Genomic DNA, 19,060 nt, shown 5'->3' with positions numbered 1-19,060 from the left:
CTGGCTCAATGAGCCAAGTGCTGGTTGTACTAAATACAGGGGAACCCTATATATTTTGTCCCCTGTGTTTTGAAAACCAGGACTGGCTCAGAAAAGCCTGCTGCTGGTTGTACTAAATACGGGAGGCCCCCTACATCATTTGTACTATGTATATTTCACAATTAGGACCGGCAGTGAAAAAAACAGGGCTGGTTGTGCTTTGTGGGGGGCAATTTACACCATCAACCTGGCACCCACCACCCAGGGGTGCTGGGGATAGCCCCAGTTATCAGCCTAGGCCTGGGGTGCCCTGGTGAGGGGGACTTCTTTATTTGGGGGGTCCCCAGCTCCACGGAGATCCCCAGCCTTGGCTGACTAGTGGTTAGGGGTAATGCTTTGCCCAGGAGACCCAGTGAAAGGGTTCCCATGCCGTGGCATTACTCCTTTGCTAGAAAGAGCTTGGTGCTGGTTATGGATAATACAGGGGAGCTCTACTCTTTTTGTCCCCTATATTTCCAAAACCAGGTCCAGCTCGGCTGAGCCCAGAGCTGGTTGTGCTAAAACAGGGGACCCCTATGTATTTTGACAACCAGATCTGGCTCTGAAAAGCCTGGTGCTGGTTGTGTTAAATACAGGGGACCCCTATGCTTTTTGTCCCCTGTATTTTCACAACCAGGACTGGCAGTGAAAAGCCCGGGCTTATTGTGCTTGTGGGGGGCCATGTAATTTTTTTATTTTAAACATATTCTGTTTTTTAACACAGTTGCATGCATCATTCTAACTGATATGTTCATGCATCTGTGTCTTATTGATTTTATTTTTCTCAGATGCATGCCCAGTGCCAGTAAGCCCCTCTGTCATCCGCTGATGCCCTTGTACACTGCCCTGCTGCTACCACTGCCCTGCACACCTGCAGCCCGCCCCCGCAACCATCTCTCCCTCTGCACCCCCAAAATACCACCTGTGTGCTGTCCCCTCCTTCCCCTGTGCTAGTGTACCATTTTGTTGCCCTTCTCCCCTACAGTTGGCCCAGTTTGCTCCTCCAAACCTTGATGGTTGTGGACTAAATTTGTGATGTTGTGGATTAAATTTATTACTGGGTGCACCTCCTCATGATGTTATAGCTAAAATAAGAATTAAGTATGAGGGAAGTATGATTTCTATGCTTTAGAAATTCTATATGATGTGCTGATAAATAGCCCCCTCCCATGTTCTTTTTGATATCATTATATAGAAAGTCCTTATAAACTCATTTTAAAAACACAAGACTTTTCAAATTAATAATAATAATAATAATAATAATAATAATAATAATGATGATAATAATATTATAAAATTAAAATTTTATTAAAATCACCAATCAATGTGTGTGCACCATATGGAAAACTATTATTAGACTTTGTTCTTGGAGGCACCCTTCAAATAGGCTATATCATAGATATTTGTATATATATCCTGGATGACAGTTTAACTTTATAAGCTCTGTACATTATTACTTAAGTTTCACCTGCTTTTGTAGAAATAAATTTTGTGGGCCATTCATCAAAAAGATAATGCAGGAGATATCATAGATATCTCCTGCTTATTTTTCTCTCCCAAAATGGCCTGCTGTCTACATAGTATGACAGAAATTCATCAAGCTCCAAAAACACTATATTTTCGAAGCTTTACTGCAGGAGCATTCATCAGATGGCATTTGCTCCCACAACCTGCTCATTCCCTATGGGAAGCCAAGGAAGGAGTCCCAGGTTGCGAAGAGGGATCCTTTCAGATCCCTCCGTCCTTGTCCCGCTCCTTCTGCTAGACGTCGGGCTTTTGTGTGCCTTCATGAACTCTAGGTCTTGCAGGCACACTAGTTTCACTGCTCCAAAAGGAGCAGTGAAAAGATTTGGGGAGAAAGCAGATTTTCGGATAAGATGTCTCCACGCCGGAGCATTGATGAATTGCTCCAGCAGTCGCAGCAAGTTGAAATGTTAATTATCTGGGTCTAATAATTAACATAATGAAAAGAGCCCTTTATAATAGATATATCTATTGCAGATAATGTATGATGCATGTAGCTACATAACACATCAGTATACTTAATAATTTTGTTTATCTTAAATAATACATGATACGTTTTAGATACAGTGAGTAATTGTTTCTACAATTTAGAATTGTTTCATGTGCTTTAACAGTTATTTTCTACATTTTCACAATTTAACTAGTTTATATTGGTGTTTGTACATGAAACTTCAGGTGGTAAATAGATGTCTATGAGCAATTCTAGCATCTTGAATTTTCTTTTTTGCCATAGTACTACATACGTTTTTGAAGAAAACTATAAGCAAAAATAGCTGGCTTAACAGCCTTTTTTCTTTTACTCTGGAAAAAGTTTGCAGCTACAGCCCTTGTCAGTGAAAGATTTATATCTAAACTTTGCCAGAATTCATCTCTATATATATAACTGAGAAGTTATGTTTTATGACATATCTTAAAATTTTGAATGTAGCAGAATGTCATATTAAAGGTCAGATATAAACATATGATTTTACAGTGAATTTTATTAACATACAGTGTGAGCTATGATACTGCCTCCCAGCCCAAATATTGTTTATAACAATTAAACCCACTAAATAAAATCATTCTGTAATATTTTGGTAAAAGGGTGATCCTGTTGCAGAATTATTAGAGTTACTGCTGAAGGTATACAAAGTTGATCAATTTCAGTGAGCAATTGAATTATATGTGTGTTAAGTGTCCTCTACAGTCAATAATAATAATCCATAAATGAAATATTGATTCAGAGACATATATTAAATGCTTCTTGTGACTCAGTGTAGATAACTGTACTAGTTTTACTGTTTGTAGAAAATCTTGAATCACAGAATGGAAGTAGCTTAATCAATTTATTGGCCCATCACATGTGCATGTAAGGGAGTGGTTAATCCAGACAAGAAAAAACAAATTACCCCAGAACTCTGCAATAGGCCAGCAAAAAGACTTGCATCCTACATAATGATAAAAAGCAGATGCTTCATTTACATACTTTTGCAAACATACTGTATGGTAACCAACCAGCCACAACAAAGCATCTCTGATCTGGTGGTCCTACAATATATAACAATAGCATGACTTTGGGTCATATATTCATATTCTAATTGAAAGTCAACTCACCTGAAGGGACACAGGATCCCCCAATATGGCACCCCAATATTGTTTTTCTTATGTAGAAAATCTTGCCTTCTACCACCATCTTTGGAGGTGATGTACACACTTTTATAGGCAAGTGTACCTAGATTTTACCCAAAGTGCATAGTTGTATGTACAGTGCAAGATGGCAGCTACTGTGCTGTGGAGAAGAAGACATTTGCACCAGCTGGTGGTTGGAGTTGAGCATAGTAAAATTAGTCCTTGCTGAGTTCAGTGAGAACAACAAAGTGGATATTTTAGTGGATAAATACAACAATTGTATATCAAGCTATGGAGTAACATAATGAAGTGAGATACAAATATAGAAAGGACATACTTTTAATTATTGTGCTTAGCATTATCTTTAACTTTAGCTTATCTTTAAGGATAATCTACTGTAGGGGACAAATATAGCCTATGCACACAAGCAGAGATTCAGGATCCATGTAAAGACACAGGTCATCTACAGAAAAATCAAAAAGAGAAGGATGGAAGTAGACAAAGGTTAGAAACAGAATAGCTGTAGATGATATTTGGCAGAACATCAGCTTTTGATATACAGTAGCCGATGCAAGGGTAATACTTAATTTGGCATTGCCCTTAGTGACTTGATTTATAAGATCACAATTGAACAACTAGGTAATTGTGGTTGCATGTAATAAGTTTAATCTATGGGTATGCGATGTTGTGCTTAAGGTGAGCACAAAAGTGTATACAAGAAATACAGTTGACATTTCACAACAGGAAGAGATGAGTAAACTTTTTGATACCAACTTTTGTTCTCAGTATCAACCTCTAAAAACAAAGTCTATCAGATGGTAATAGCATGTGTATTTACTAGGGGTCTGCACCGGCCACTTTTCGTGTTTTGGTTTTGGATCTGGATCTTTATTTGTGTTTTGGATCTGGATTGGTTTTTGCCAAAACCACCCTTCCGTGTTTTGGGTTCTGGGTTTTGTGTTTTGGATCTGTATTTTTTTTTAAAAAAGCATAAAAACAGCTAAAATCACAGAATGTGTTGGTTGTTCTGCTCCTATGCTATTATTAACCTCAATAACCTTAATTTTCACTAATTTCCAGTCTATTCTGAACACCTCACACCTCACAATAGTGTTTTTATGTCCAAAAGGTTGCACCGAGGTAGCTGGATGACTATGCTAAGCGACACGAGTGGGCGGCACAAACACGTGACCCATCTAGGAGTGATACTGCAGTGGCAGACAGGATGGCAGTTTGAAAAACTAGGCCCCAAACTGTACATAATGCAAAGAAAAAAAAGAGGTGCAAGATGGAATTGTCCTTGGGCCCTCCTACCCACCCTTATGTTGTATTAACTGGACATGCACACTTTAACAAAGCAATCATTTCAGCGCCAGGGTCAGCCACACAACTGTGGCTGAAATGATTGGTTTGTTTGGGCCCTCACAAAACAAGCTGGCAATTAATCTGTCCCAGCACAAACTGGCTCTACGGAGGCAAAATGTCGTCCTCATCAACCTCATCCACCGATTCCTCACCCTCTTCAGTGTTGTGTACATCCTCATCCTCACAGAGTATTAACTCATCCCCACTGGAATCCACCACCACAGGTCCCTCTGTACATTCTGGAGGCTGGTCTCCCTGGAAGAGTTGATAATTCATTTTTATGAACATCATCTTCTCCACATTTTGTGGAAGCAACCTCCTACGCCTTTCGCTGACAAGGTTCCCGGCTGCACTAAACACTCTTTCGGAGTACACAGTTTGTACAGGGGCCTCCAAATTGCCTCTTTCTCCTGCCAGTACAGGTATGGACTGTCTGACATGCCTACTTGGATGCTGCCACCGATGTAATCCTCCACCATTCTGTCAATGGTGACAGTATCATATGTAGTGACAGTAGACATGTCAGAAATTGTTGCCAGGTCCTTCAGTCCAGACCAGATGTCCAAACTTGGTCCTGCCTGCCCTGCATCACCGACAGCAGGTTGCTTAGGATAGCTTAAGTTTTTTCCTGGCAGCCACAGTTGCGGGAGAAAATGAAGAAGGAGCTGTTGACGTGTCACGTTCCGCTTCAGCTCACAGTGTGTTCACCAGCAGGTCTTTGCACCTCTGTAGGCTTGTGTCGGCCGGAAAGAGAGACACCACATAGGCTTAAAACCTAGGATCGAGCACGGTGGCCAAAATGTAGTGGTCTGATTTCAACAGTTTGACCACCCTGGAATCCTGGTAAAGCGAATGAAGGGCTTCATCCACAAGTCCCACATGATGAGCAGAATCGCTCCATCTTAGCTCCTCCTTCACTTTCTCCAGCTGCTTCTGCAAAAGCCTGATGAGGGGAATGACCTGACTCAAGCTGGCAGTGTCTGAACTGACTTCACGTGTGGCAAGTTCGAAGGGCTGGAGAACCTTGCACAACACGGAAATCATTCTCCACTGCACTTGTCAGGTGCATACCCCCTCCTTTGCCTATGTCATAGGTGGATGTATAGGCTTGTATGGCCTTTTGCTGCTCCTCCATCCTCTGAAGCATATAGGGTTGAGTTCCACCGCGTCACAACCTTTTGCTTCAGGTGATGGCGGGGCAGGTTCAAGAGTGTTTGCTGGTGCTCCACTCTTTGGCACGCAGTTGCTGAATGGCGAAAGTGGCCAGAAATTTTTCGGACCACCCAAAGCGTCTCCTGCACGCCCCTGTTGCTTTTCAGAAAATTCTGCACCACCAAGTTTATTGTGTGAGCAAAACATGGGATGTGCTTGAATTTGCCCAGATGTAATGCCCGCACAATATTGGTGGCATTGTCAGATATCACAAATCCCCTGGAGAGTCTAAGTGGGGTAAACCACTGGGCGATGATTTCCCTCAGTTTCTCTAAGAAGTTGTCGGCGGTGTGCCTCTTACTGAAACCAGTGATACACAGCGTAGCCTGCCTTGGAACAAGCTGGCGTTTCTGAGATGCTGCTACTGGTGACGCTGCTGCTGTTGCTGCGTAAGGTGATACATCTACCCAGTGGGCTGTCACAGTCATATAGTCCTTAGTCTGCCCTGTTCCACTTGCCCACATGTCCGTGGTTAAGTGGACATTGGGTACAACGGCATTTTTCAGGACACTGAGGACACTTTTTCTGATGTTTCTGTACAGTCTCGGTATCGCCTGCCTAGTGAAGTGGAATCTAGATGGGATTTGGAACCGGGGACACACTACCTCCATCAAATGTCTAAATCCCACTGCACTAATGGCGGATACCGGAGGCACGTCTAACACCAACATAGCAGTAAAGGCCTCAGTTATATGTTTTGCTTCAGGATGACTGCTGTCGTACTTCATCCTCCTCGCTACGGACTGTTGGAGGGTCTATTGTTTAGTAAAAGTAGTGGTGTTCCTACTTCCTCTCTGGGATGATGAACGACTCCCAGCAGCAGCAACAGCAGCAGCAGCAGTAGGCATAGCAATGCAGGATCCTCCGGAGGAATCCCGGATAGGAGAGTCAGTCATGCCAGTGACATGGCCTGCAGGACTACTTCCGATCCTGACTATGGAGGAAATTGATGAGGAGGGAGTTGACGGTGTGGTTTGCAGGTGCTTGGATACAACAGGACAACGGAATTTAGGTGTCCCTGGACTGCTTACGGTCTTAGCCAAAGTTTCTGAACTTGGCAGTAACTTATTATGAATGCGGTGCATGTGCCGTATAAGGAAGGATGTTCCTAGGTGGTTAACGTCCCTACCCCTACTTATTCCACCTTTACATATGGTACATATGGCAAGACAGTTGTTGTCTGGATTTGGATAGAAATATTGCCAGACCAAAGAGGTGGAATGTTTGGTCTTCTGCCCAGGCATGACCATGATGGGCTTTTTCATCCCACGGACAACAACTGTCTCCCCCGGAGCCTGATTTAAACAAACCACATCACCATCAGAATCCTCCTCGCCAACTTCCTCCTCAGCGCCAGCTACACCATAATCCTCATCCTGTTGTACTTCAACAGTGACATCTTCAATTTGCATATCAGCAAGTGGACTGTGGGTGCTCCTTTCAGCACTTGCAGGGGCATGCAAATGGTAGAAAGAGCCAACTCTTCCCGTGCAGTGCTGGGAAGGTCAGGCATCGCAACCGCCACCACACTTGGACTCTCCTTGGGGATTTGTGATATCTTCTTAGAACGCACAGTTCTTTGCTGTGCTTTTGCCAGCTTAACTCGTTTGATTTTTTTAGCGGGAGGAGGGCTTCCATCGTCATGTGAAGCTGAACCACTAGCCATGAACATACTAGTCATACTAGTATGACACACACTAGTCATAGGGAAAGACTTTAGCCATTCCTTGCCACTACGTGTCATAAATGGCATATTGGCAAGTTTACGTTTCTCTTCAGATGATTTAAATGTTTTTTTAACGACATTTTCCCGAACTTTGTCATTTGGGATTGTATGTGGCTTCTACTATGACATTGGGAATCGGCCTTGGCAGACGACGTTGATGGCATGTTATCGTCTATGTCATGACTAGTGACAGCAGCTTCAGCACTAGGAGGAAGTGGTTCTTGATCTTTCTCTATTTTATTTTTATCGGAGAAAGTTTGTGCTCCATTTATGTTATATAGATTTGATATATACGTGCGGCTAAGACGCACACAAACACAGAAAATATTTTTTTATTTTGTTTGGAGTGTACTTTGGGGGTTACAGCACCCTTTACTGGTCAAGCCAGCTGGCCCTTTACTTATGACACAGGCGCACACTTGGCGCTGCTCCTTTGTTGATGCACGTGCGGCTACTGCGCACACAATTCACAAACACAGAAAATATTTTTTAATTTTGTTTGGAGTGTACTTTGGGGGTTACAGTACCCTTTAACGGTCAAGCCAGCTGGCCCTTTACTTATGACACAGCACATGCTTGGCACTACTTTGTTGATGCACGTGCGGCTACTGCGCACACAATTCACAAACACAGAAAATATTTTTTTATTTGGTTTGGAGTGTACTTTTGGGTTTACAGCACCCTTTAACGGTCAAGCCAGCCGGCCCTTTACTTATGACACAGGCGCACGCTTGGCACTACTTTGTTGATGCACATGCGGCTACTGCGCACACAATTCACAAACACAGAAAATATTTTTTTATTTGGTTTGGAGTGTACTTTGGGGGTTACAGCACCCTTTAACAGTCAAGCCAGTTGGCCCTTTACTTATGACACAGGCACACGCTTGGCACTACTTTGTTGATACACTTGCGGCTACTGCGCACACAATTCACAAACACAGAAAAAATATTTTTTTTTTAGCACTTGGGGAGAGCACCCCTGATGGACAGAGCATGCCCTGGACAACACTACAGCACCCCTTTAGGACTGGGACACTGCACAGGACTTTGGAGTGGACAAAGCCCCTATGGACAACTGACTGTACAACACAGTCCTGCCAGCCCCTATGGACTTTGAAGTAGTGGACACAGCCCCTATGGACAACAGCAGCACAGCACAACACAGCCAGCCCCTATGGACTTTGAAGTAGTGGACACAGCCCCTATGGACAACAGCAGCACAGCGCAGCAAAGAACAGCACAACACTACTCTGCACTACACTACACTACACTACACGGCCCAGCCAGCCATTACTCCCACCCTCCGTCTTCACTGTCCACTGCCGAGTGAGAAAATGGCACAGACGCGGGTACCTTATATAGGATCCAAAACCCGCGAGACCCGGAAGGCGGGATGATGACGTTTTGCCTCGATTTCAGATCCGAGTCAGGCGGGAAAAGTCGAGCCTGACTCGGATTGGCCACAGATCGAGGGGGCTCAGGGGGGTTCGGATTTCAGAAATCTGAACCCGCTTACCCCTAGTATTTACAAGGGTCTCCACAAATTAAGAGTACTAGGTGCATAATCAAATTAACTGAATCTTTGGTAAATATTGAGCTGAAATGGGATAGAGGGGGTCATTCATACCCGGTCGTTAGCGCCGATGCTCTCGGACTGGGTCGATGGCCCCCCACAGAGCATGCACACTACGGCGCCGGCGCCGTTGTGCGCATACGTGAGACCCGCTACGACCGACAGCACCGGTCGTAGCAGGTCTCGATCCAAAGGGGTCAAGCTGTCGATGTTGATTGATAGCTCGCCCCATTTGGAAGGCGGGTCGGGGGGGTGGCAGCCCAAACGGAGGCGTTCCCATGGGAACGCCTACCATTTGGGGGCGGCCCCACTGACATCACTATTGATGTCAGTGGAGAGCTTCCGGCTCAGACAGAGCCAAAAGGTCTCCGGGGCTTACATCAAGGGAGACCCTACCCTAGGGTCTCGTCATAAGCCCCCATCACCAGAGCAGTCGTTAGAGCTGTGGGTGTTAACCCACAGCCTAACGACCGCAACAGAGGCAGGCGGTCAGGATGCAAGTGGCCACCCAGTTTATGAGCGACCGCTTGCATCCTCCGACCGCCTCTGAATGAGGCCCACAGTCCTTTCCCAAACCACGCCAGTCAGGTTTGATCAACAACCAACTTCAAGCGAGGAGAGATATTTCACAAGGTTCTTTTTTATGCTTGTAAAGTAATGAAGTGAAAGCAAGCTCTACTCTTTATATTCCATTTTCACCTTAAAATATCACATATATTATTTTTTTATTATTATTTTTATTATTATTAGTATTATTATCATCATTTATTTATATTGCACCACAAGTGTTCCGCAGCGCCTTACTAAGTACAAAAACAAATAAGTTGACCAGTGACTTACAGTACAATACAATACAGGACAAGGACATGGATAAAATACATTGCTACATTAGTGACCATGACACCCAGATAAGCAGCAGAGCAAATCAACCAAGTGTTAGGTACCCTAGTGGGGAGTAAGAAGTAGATAAAAGTAGAGAAGGATAAGCACAATAGGGTAGAGGGCCCTGCTCATAAGAGCTTACATTCTAAAGGGGAGGGGCAGACAAACAGGTGTGACACCGATGGGATAAGCAGGGAGGAAGGAGTATGTAGTAGCAAGTTTGGATGAGAGCTGGAAGGCTTTGATGAAGAGGTGGGTCTTGAGAGTGCATTTGAAAGATTGTAGAGAGGTGGAGATTCTAATGGGAAGAGGGAGAGAGTTCTAAAGGTGGGAGCAGATCGGGCAAAAACTTGGAGGCGGGAGTGAGAGGAAGTAATCAATTGGCATGAGAGGCAGCATGCATTTGTTGAACAAAGAGGGCAGACAGGAGAGTAAAGGGAGATGAGGTCTGAGATGTAAATGGGAGAGGAATGGGTGAGGGCTTTATAAGTGTGTGTGTGAGAACCTTGAATTGGGTATTGAAAGGGAAGGGGAGCCAGTGTACCACTTGAAGGAGAGGGGAGGTGGATGCAGAGCATTTGAAGAGGAAGATGAGCCAAGCAGCAGCATTGAGGACAGACTGGAGAAGGGAGAGAAGGGAGCTGGGGAGGACAGATAGGAGGAGGTTACAGTAGTCTAATCTGGAGATGACCAATGCGTGTATGAGAGTTTTAGTGGCGTCCTGGGTAAGAAAGGGTCTAACTTTGGAAATATTTTTAAGATGAAAATGACAGAACTGCGAGAGATTCTGTATATGTGGTTTGAAGGAGAGGAAGGAGTCCAGGATAACCCAAATACAGTGTACTTTGGGTCTAGAGGAGATAGTTGTGCCAACAATTGATAAATATGTTGTGGGAAGTGTGGTTATTTTTTGGGTGGGAAAATGATCAGCTCAGTCTTGGACATATAAAGTTTAAGAAATCACTTAGACCTCCAGGAAGAGATAGCAGAGAGACAGTTGGAGATACAAGTGAGGAGAGAGGGCAAGAGGTCAGGGGAGAAAAGGTACATCTGAGTTTAATCAGCATAGAGATGATATTGGAGGTCAAAAGAGCTGATGAGTTCACATAGTGAGGACATATAGAGTGAGAATAGGAGAGGTCCAAGACAGAACCTTGGGGAACACCTACTGTAAGAGGCAGTGGGGGGAAAGAGGAGTCATGAGAGGGGACAGAGAAGGATCAGTCAGAGAAGTAGGAGGATAGCCAGGAGAAGGAAGTGTCATGTAGACCAAGGGAGTGAAGGATTTGCATAAGGAGAGGGTGGTCCACAGTGTCAAAAGCAGCAGAGAGGTCAATGAGAAAGAGCAGAGAGTAGTTGCTCTTGTATTTAGCAGCATGGAGGTAATTGCTGACTTTGTGATGGCAGTTTAAGTGGAGTGGAGAGAATGGAAGCCAGACTGAAAATGCTCAAGGAGGGAGTGGGAGGAAAGAAAGGTGGTAAGGTGGTTGTAAACAACATACTCAAGGAGCTTGGAGGCAAAAAGGAGGAGAGAGATGGGACAGTAGTTGGAGTGAGTGTAAGGCTAAGGGTAGGGTTTTTAAGAATGGGGGAGACAAGTTAATGTTTGAATGCAGAAGGGACAGTGCCTGATGATAGAGAGAGATTAAGGAGGTGGGCAACATGGGAGCAGGCAAAAGGAGATAGATACAAATCTGAGTTTCTATTGTCAAGTACAGGTCAAAGGTGCTCTGCTTCTGCTTGCTGAGAGGGTGTCACTGACTCCTACTCAGAGAGAAGCTAGACAAGAAACTAAGAGAAAAATAGTCACAATTTGACATTATTAAGTTAATACTATATAGTAGCATATTTAAGATAAGGATTTTAGGAAGAATAATCATAGGGTCAAACACAAAGTATAAATGTCCTGTAACATTACTAGTTTGAACAAATACATAAAAAAGAGAAAATAAAATCCATTTATACTACTTTAAACTTGTTTTTATGAGTGATTTTACATATCTCTCTCTCTAACTATGTAGACAAAAGTGGTTGGACACCCCTATGCAAGATAAATGCATACCATGCATACCAATGCACATCAGTTCCAAATGGCCACTAATGTGGCAGTTACGACAAGAACACTTCATAGGGAGGCCCATGCACTTGCAGTTCGATGAAAACAATAAATGTTTTTATGAGGATGACAATGCCACCTTTCATGATTTCAGGGCAACACTGGACTGGTATACAGAAAATTTGGTAACCCGGATGGACTGGCCAACTCAGAGTCCAGATCTTAAGCCCATTGGGAACCTCTGGGACAAATTGGAGCTATGGGTGCATTCTAGGCTGTCTCAATCTTCTTCAGTGTCACAGTTGCTCACTATACTTAAGGGAAATGGCAAAACATACCGCCTGCTGTTGTCCAGGAATTTGTGGACAGTTTGCCAAGAAGTGTGCCTGCATTAATCACTGCATGTGGTGCACCTATAAAGTACTGACATCAATAAAATCTTGTTAATTTATTTGCTGTCAGTGGGCCTGATTCAGAGCCACACGCAAAAAGCATGCACTCGCTCTGAATCAGGGCGGCCACATGTTTTTTTAAACCTCACCTCCTGGCCGCTCACATAACTGTGGGTGACCACCCACAGCTTTTGCAAGTGGCCAGGTGATGGTCACGATGGTCGCGACCATCGGGCTTGTAATGAGACCCTTGTGGTAGAGTCTCATTCCCGCAAGCCCCAGTGAGCTTCTGGCTATAATAGAGCCAGAAACTCCCCACTGACATCACTTGTGATGTCAGTGGGGCCGCCCCCAAATGGCAGGCATTCCTTCGGGAATGCCTCCCTTTAGCAAGCCACTCCCCCTTGCATCTACCAAATGGGGTGAGCTGTCGATCAACATCGACAGCCACCCCTTTTGGATGTGGGCGCCTTAGAGAGTGATTTCACACTCGCACCGGTGCTCGCGCACGTGCAGTGTGCATGCCGCATGTGCGCACTGTCTAACAATCAACCCGCTTGCGAGCGCATAGCGCTTGCGAGCAGGTCTGAAACAGGTCCAGTGTTGTATACATAGTGTATTTAAAAATAAAAAACCCTCAGGTTCTCACTGTAAGGCTTATATAATGCCCCTATCACTAATAAAGTTTTTACTTCTACTCAATCTTTTGAGTAACAAATAGGTTCTCTAGACTTCTTTTGAGTCCAACATTTCTGTATATTAATAAAAGTTCTCTTTTACTTGATAAGCTTGGTTAGTCTATTGCTGAAGTACTCTATTTTTAAGTTTCAAACTCTACTTATAATTTAGCTCCCAGTCTACAATATGTTTCTATCCACTTAATAAGCAATGTACTCTTGTTTTTTTTTAAATAAAGTAATGTAGAGTGGAACATAAGCTTGTTGGTGGAGCATATCATATTTTTGCACTATGCTTGCTTTAGAACCAAGCATATGGAAGCGTCAGTGTTATGCACATTTTAAGCACGACACTAGATTGATCTGGGTGCGCTGATCACCTAGATAGTATATCTTGAATATGACAGGCTACTCCTACAGCAGGATCTGCACCTGCTAGTGAAATGATCAAGAAAAAAATGTGTGTGTGGAGCGCTAGTCAAGATTTATTATATACAAGGTGTTTAACCATGTGGAGTAAGATTATGCATGGAGTATAAATACAGAAAATTAATAAAACAGAAAATTAATAAAACAAACTCAAGTGATCCGTAGAGATGTGCGCCAACCCTCGTGTTTCGGTTTTGGATCTGGATCTCCTCTGGGTTTGGATCTGAATCTGGTTTTGGATTTTTTTTCCTTGGTGTTTGGTTTTGGTTTTGGTTTTGGATATGGATTTTTTGTTAAAATATCATATAAACAGCTAAAATCATATAAAATTGGCCTGTTTTTGTTCCTACAGTATTATTAACCTCAATAACATTTATTTCCAGTCATTTCCAATCAATTTTGACCCCCTCACAATATTATTATTTTCATCTAGTTAAGCCCAGAAGGTTGCATCCAGCTAGCTGGCTGACTAAGCTACGCAATACAGTGGGTGGCACTAATATGTGTCAGTAAATCTTCCAATTTCCAACATGGATACAGTGTGTTATACAGGGTGGTTTGAATACACCAACAGTGCACTTACTGTGACAGCAGTGTTGGCAGAGCGGAGTTGTCAGTACATGGAATGGCAGTGCTGCGGTGCTGGCAGTGTCCTCAGTGCAGGATACTGGCAGTGTCAGCAGAGCTGGGGTGCCAGCAGTGTCTTCAGTGCAGGTTTGCTGGCTATGTCGGCAGTGCAGAGGTTGCTGACAGTGTCCTCAGTACATGGAATGGCAGTGCTGTGGTGCTGGCAGTGTACTCAGTGAATGGTACCAGTGATGTTGGCAGTGCCAGTGGTGTTTTTAGTGCAGGTTTGCTGGCTGTGTCAGTAGTGCAGGTGTTTCAGATGGTGTCCTCAGTATGTGGCATGGCAGTGCTGGCAGTGTCCTCAGTGAAGAGTACAGGCGATGTCGGCAGTGCCAGCAGTGTCTTTAGTGCAGGTTTGCAGGCTGTGTGGCAGTGTGGGGGTTGCTGATGGTGTCCTCAGTGCATGGGATGGCAGTGCTGTGGTTCTGCAGTGTCTTTAGTGAAGGGTACCGGCGATGTCGGCAGTACCAGTGGTATCTTCAGTGCAGGTTTGCTGGCTGTGTCACCAGTGCAGGAGTTGCTGACAGTGTCCTCAGTACATGGAATGGCAGTGCTGTGGTGCTGTCAGTGTCCTCAGTGCAGGGTACCAGCAGTGTCACCATAGTAGGGGTACCAGCAGTGTCTTCAGTGCAGGTTTGCTGGCAATGTTGGCAGTGCGGGGGTTGCTGATGGTGTCCTCAGTATATGGAATGAAAGTGTGGGAGTGCTGGCAGTGTCCTTAGTGCAGGGTACCGGCGGTGTCAGCAGAGCAGGGGTGCCAGCGGTGTCCTCAGTGCAGGTTTGCTGACTGTGTCAGCAGTGCAGGGGTGTTCTCAATGCAGGGTGCCAGCTGTGTTGGCAGCATGGGGGAGCCAGTGGTGTCAGCAGAGGGGCTTCCGGCGGTGTCAGCAGTGGGGGTGCCGACAGCTGATGTGTCGGCAGCAGGGGGTGCCGGCAGCAGGTGTTTTTGGCAGCGGGGGCTGCCAGCTGCAGGAACCAGCACCATCTTCTTTTTTCCATGCATTCAATGGGCTCAATGCTGAATAGCTGAAATCCATGACAGACGGCTCTATCAGCCAATCAGGGCTTTGCCCATTGAAGGCAAATGGATTTTTAAAAGTGGCCACTCGAGGCAAAACCTCAAAATCTGACACAGGTTTTGCCTTGATTAGGGATCCAGGCCAGGAGGAGAGATCAGAGGGGCGCCTCGGATAGCCCCGGATCCCCGAAGTTTGGGTGGGTCCGATTCTCAGGGAACCGGACCCACTCATCTCTAGTGATAACTACCTAAAAAATAAAAATAAGGAGAGAAGTAAATATTAAAAAAACCTATTCAATAAAATTAAATATAATATAATTGCGCTTATAGTAAAAAATATATTTAAATAAAACTTGCACCTCTTAAAAAAAGATCTCCACTTAAATAGAAATCTCCAATGATTCATATAGTCATTATAGTATCTATAACACTGGTGATTCATGTTGTTTATAGTATCAAAGGTATTTCATAAAGAATTATAACTTGTTTTGAGTTAGGTGGTAAGTAAGTATAACTATAGATATATAAAAAATCTAAAGGAAGTGAATATCTAATCATTAATATAGTCAAGACACTAATATAGTAAAGAGATAACCATGTAAATAGTACAACTGGTTCTTAAAGGTTGTTTCTCTTGTGAATATCACAGAATATATAAATAGGACGCATCTACAATGTAATTAAGTCAATATATATTATCTTATTGCTAAAGAAACTCATGATGTAGGGAAATGGGTTTGTGTCTACAATAGACCAAGATATAGACAGTAAACATAAATGCAGACTTTTAACAATTGTTAGAAATTGAGCTCAATGGTTTAATTTAATCTGTCTGGATATAGGGTATGTAAAGTATGTATACGGTATGATTCTCTCATACATAACTTTTTATATCTATCACCACCTCTTATTGAGGTGGGGATTTGTTCTATAACAATCACAGTTAAAACCTCCGTATTCCCTGCATGTACTTCAGCAAAATGACGCGGGTTTGCTGTGTTTAATAATTCTGTTGGTGATGTTGCGACGATGCTCTAAGAACCTTAGTTTGAACTTGAGAATAGTTTGTCCGACATATTGTAATTTGCATGGGCAAGATAATACATATATTACAAAGTCGGTTTCACAGTTCAGAAAATAACTAATTAGGAATTTACCTCCTAAATTAGATGAACAACATTAATTTTGTCGGTTCTCTATGTGTTTGCAAGTTATGCATCTTACGTTATTGCATCTAAAGCAACCTACAGGTTTTGGAGCCCAAGGGATCAGTTCTGTTTAATTGTTTTTTCCTTCAGATTTAAAGTGACTGGACACCAATTTTCTTCTCAAGTTGTCTGCTTTTTTGAATACGATTGTAGGTGTTTCCAATAATTCTTTTTTAGAACAGGATCCAGTTTCAGAACAGAGTAGTTGCCCTTAATTATGTTCTTAATTTGATGTGTCCAGCTGTTATGTTTGGACACAAGTTATCTTGTAATAAAATTGCTCTATCTAACTGTACGGTTTCCTCCAATGTATTTGTTAATAAGTTTATGGGATAATCTTTATATTGAAACTAATCCAACATAATGTACACTTGTTCCATAAATTTGGGAATATCAGAAAAGTTGCATCTTAATGGACACAATTGGCCGCTGGGTATATACTTAGCCAAATTTTTTGATGATTACTACTGTAACTTAGATAATTATTACAGTCTACTTTCTTTTGAAATGTCGAAGTATGGAGGTTATTATCTATAATTTTTACTGTAATATCTAAAATAGCTATCCTATTATGATGATGGGTATCTACTGTATAAAATATAGGTTAAACTGATTGTGATTAAGCTGTTTAATGAATTTAGTGATGGACAAATCATCCCTTTTCCAAACTAAAAATAAAATGTCTATATATCTATAACAGTTCCGTATTACATCCCTATGTGCTCTCAGATGCTCTTCACCCACTTCATCTCTGATATTGTCATTTGATACTTGTTATTTATTGTATCTTGTGTGAACATTCTAGTTTTTATTGGAGTTTTAATAAATACCATTTAACACACTGTGGTCACCTGATCTTGACAATTTAAGCAAATTTACAATTATGACTGAAGAGGTGTAACTTGTCTATAACAGGTTGTTCACTTATAGGAATGTTCAGAGATGATATTGAGGCAATTGCAGGCTATGGTGATTTGTATAGAAGCAGAACTATGTATATTTTCAAATGTTTTATTAGCACCAATGGTAGGTTATTGAAAGTGCACCCTGATGATGAGTATAAAACCAAGTGCAGAGATATGTGTGGGGACTGATGCACCAAGTCTGCATATGTGTGTTACAAGTCATTACCGTGGCTTGTTACCTTCACACCACTTCTCCCAGCTGCAGGATTTAACAGCCTCCTCGGTCACCAGGAAACATGGATGCCAAACTGGGATGGCACCTGCGGTTGCTGGGAGACCAAGATTCTGGGCAGCCGTGGGCAGGGGTGCTGAGAGGGGGGGGAGCAGGTACAGATTACCCAGGCCTGAGCTTCTTAAGGGGCCCGGTGGTGGCCTGGGTCTTGCACCGCCCCCCCTCCCTCACAGCAGCCCAGCACACAGTGTGTGCTGAGCTGCAGTGGGAGACTGTTTGTGGCTGCTGAGCAGCAGCCACAGCAGTCTCCTAAGCCTGTGGGGGGAGAGATCACACTGATCATGCCCCCCCTGGCTTTGAGCAGGGCTGAGGGAGTTCGGAGTGCCCCCCCCAGTGCACAGCGCCACTTCATTGTGCTGCAAATCTTTCTTTTTTTGGGAAGGGGGCATGGCCATACCTCCCATGATTAGGCCATGCCCCGTTACCTGGGTCCGCCGCAGCTCTTGGTGGGCCTGGCCGTGGGTACTGGTGGGTTTGCCAGATAGACTGCAGCATCCCAGTCCCTAGTTATAGTTAATTATAAACTTTCTATAGGACAAACACAGTATATGTACATTTAATATTCAGAACATTTTTCACCAATGTTGGCACTTCTACCTGCTATGGAAGCCAACAAACAATTTTTAAAACAGCATAACAGTTCAATAAATAGCTGCTCTATAAATATTCAATTTAGATGGAGACTTGTATGGTCAAAATAAGTCTTTGGAGGGATATTTTTTTCTTCCCTTCTAGAAATATAGTATAACAGCACACACTGCTATTGACCACACATGATAAAAGTTAAATTGAAACAATAATATCCTTATTTCCAAGATCCAACATTATCCAGTCAAATACTCCAATATGTCATATGGAATAAAAATAAAAATTCATAGCATAATAATGTTTTTTTATGAAATGAGTGATAGTTCCCTCCTAGGATCATAGCAGTGCACAAGTGTAATAAAGCATCACTGCCTTAGAGATCAAAATTACTTTTTGATGCAGCTTGCAGGATATTAAAAGAAGTAGCATACCTTTAAATCTGCAAGGTGTTTAATAATTAGGACTCTTACAAGAAAAAACCTTGAAGTATGGCACATCACATTCCTACCTTCAGGGTTCACTATGGATCAAAGTGTTTTCACATTCTTTATAAAAACACAAAAAAGGTACAGTATATAGCATAATACAATTTTATTGAAAAGTATATGTTACTTTACTGTTACACGTAAAATATATAAAAAATGTGCAGCATATATATATCACATGAATAGAACTATACAAAGATTTGCATCCTACCAGAAAAGAGACTAATTAACATATGTAACAGTTTCCACCAGGGGCATTTCTAGAGAGGACGGGCCCATGTGCAGTCTCTGACATGGGCCCCCTCCTCTCTGGCCAGTGGCTGGTAGCGCACTGAGTTGTGCGTGGCCAGCACCAGAGTTATAGACTCCGGGCACTAGAGTGTGCCCAGAGTTTATAGAGGATGCACTGGTCACTGGGAAAATGGCCATGACGGCCATTTTCCCTGTACTGCATATGCACAAATGATGGGAAA

This window comes from Taudactylus pleione, unplaced genomic scaffold (genome assembly GCF_031769625.1).
Source record: "Taudactylus pleione unplaced genomic scaffold, aTauple2 ptg000064l, whole genome shotgun sequence".
NCBI classification, from domain to species: domain Eukaryota; kingdom Metazoa; phylum Chordata; class Amphibia; order Anura; family Myobatrachidae; genus Taudactylus; species Taudactylus pleione.
Note: the sequence above shows the minus strand (reverse complement) of the source record.